Source organism: Rutidosis leptorrhynchoides, chromosome 5 (genome assembly GCF_046630445.1).
Source record: "Rutidosis leptorrhynchoides isolate AG116_Rl617_1_P2 chromosome 5, CSIRO_AGI_Rlap_v1, whole genome shotgun sequence".
Classification (NCBI taxonomy): Eukaryota; Viridiplantae; Streptophyta; class Magnoliopsida; order Asterales; family Asteraceae; genus Rutidosis; species Rutidosis leptorrhynchoides.
In genome coordinates, this window is record NC_092337.1 from 206,761,151 (window position 1) to 206,763,186 (window position 2,036).

The following is a 2,036-nucleotide window of genomic DNA, read 5'->3' on the forward strand; positions in this document are numbered from 1 at the left end:
GACTTTTACCTATGTATCAATTATTATTACAATTAGTAATCTCAATTTGCGATTATAATTTTAAGTTAGTTGTAGTAATAAGGTTAGGTTAGTCAAGTGTTTTTAAGTGTTATAAGTTTCTTTTATTTTTCCGTCACCTTTTATTTTTCAACCATTTTTCATTTTCGACCTTTTTCGACGAACTCTTTTTCTTTCTTATTTCTCGCTATTCTAGTTTTAGGACATAGATTTTTATTCTACTTCTTATCTAAATTTCTTAAAATTACGAAAATTTATTTTAAGTGGTTAAATTGATAGACATCAAAATTTTCTAGTTCGTAGTAATAGTTGGATTTGTATGTGGACCGGGTTATTGGAGCCAAACAGTCCTCAATTATATTGAGACCAAACGAATCCTGCCCCTCTGCTGCATCTTTTGGCTATTCGAAACGTGGGCAAAATCAGAAAAGTCTATTGATTGGATAACTTATTATAATTTTTCTTTCCTTTTAAAAACTAATAGGATATTCAGTGAATGCACCGAGCAAGACGTTCACCACCTTTTGTACGTTCACCACCTGTAACTAGATCAAGACATTTAGCAAATATTACTGCCGTTGATTTTTCTTTAGAATTGTCATCCAGTCAACCAAGTACTCCAGTTCAAATTTCCGATAATCCATTTTTTGAACCCGACCTCACAATTGAGAATCCGGAGAATATTCAGGGACGATTCATAGACCCTGAACCATTAAATTTTCCTCCGGAACCACCAATCATTCAAACAGAGATTGTTGAGGAACGAACCATTAAATCAGAATCCTCTAGTCATTCCGATTCAACAAATTCAATTATGGAGAATCTGGAACCTTTAAGTATGGAAGACCGAATGAGAGCTAAACGCACTGGCCAAGGTCACGCAATTACTCATCCAGACATTAATGCGCCAGATTATGAAATCAAAGGACAAATTCTACACATGGTGACTAATCAATGCCAATTTAGTGGTGCGCCGAAGGAAGATCCAAATGAACATCTTCGTACCTTTAACAGGATCTGCACACTATTTAAAATCCGAGAAGTGGAGGATGAACAGATATATCTCATGTTATTTCCTTGGACTTTAAAGGGAGAAGCCAAAGATTGGTTGGAATCGTTACCTAAAGGGGCGATTGATACATGGGATGTTTTAGTTGAAAAATTTCTTAAACAATTCTTTCCGGCATCTAAAGCCGTAAGACTTCAAGAAGAAATTGTTACGTTTACACAGAAGCCAAATGAAACTCTATATGAGGCGTGGACAAGATTTGGAAAGTTATTAAGAGGATGTCCGCAACATGGTTTAGACACCTGTCAAATAGTACAAATATTCTACCAAGGATGCGACATCACTACAAGGAAAGACATAGATATAGCAGCTGGTGGTTCCATTATGAAGAAAATCGAAACTGATGCTTACAAAATTATTGATAACACTGCTTCCCACTCACATGAGTGGCACCAAGAAAAAGATATCGTTAGATCATCTAAAGCAGCTAGAGCCGATTCTAGCCATGACTTAGATTCCATTTCCGCAAAGATATATGTTGTTGAGAGACGAATGGAAAAGATGACTAAAGATATTCACTCAATATGAATTAGTTGTGAGCAGTGTGGAGGACCACATTTGACAAAAGATTGTCTCAGTATTGAATTAACAATGGAACAAAGAGAGAACATTTCATACATAAACCAAAGGCCTGGAAATAATTATCAGAATAATTATCAACCGCCAAGACCTATTTACAATCAAAACCAGAACTATAACAGAAATATTCCATACAACAACCAACAAGGTCCTAACAATCAACAAGTATCCAATAATAATTACAATCAGCAAAGACCTAATTTTCAAAACAAACCACCACAACAAACCGATGATAAAAAGCCGAATTTAGAAGATATGATGACGAAGCTAGTTGAAACTCAAATGCAGTTTTTCACATCTAAAAAATAAACTAATGAACAAAATGCTCAAGCATTTAGAAATCAACAAGCTTCTATTCAAAACTTGGAAC

The 2,036-nt window shown here is 34.9% G+C and overlaps 1 non-coding gene across 1 annotated transcript; it reads right to left on the reverse strand.

Moving 5' to 3' along the window:
- Nucleotides 1–1,216: 1,216 nt before the first annotated feature.
- Nucleotides 1,217–1,323, reverse strand: LOC139850785 (small nucleolar RNA R71). The gene has a single exon (XR_011760166.1). It is a non-coding gene; the product is annotated as a small nucleolar RNA R71 (small nucleolar RNA).
- Nucleotides 1,324–2,036: the final 713 nt, after the last annotated feature.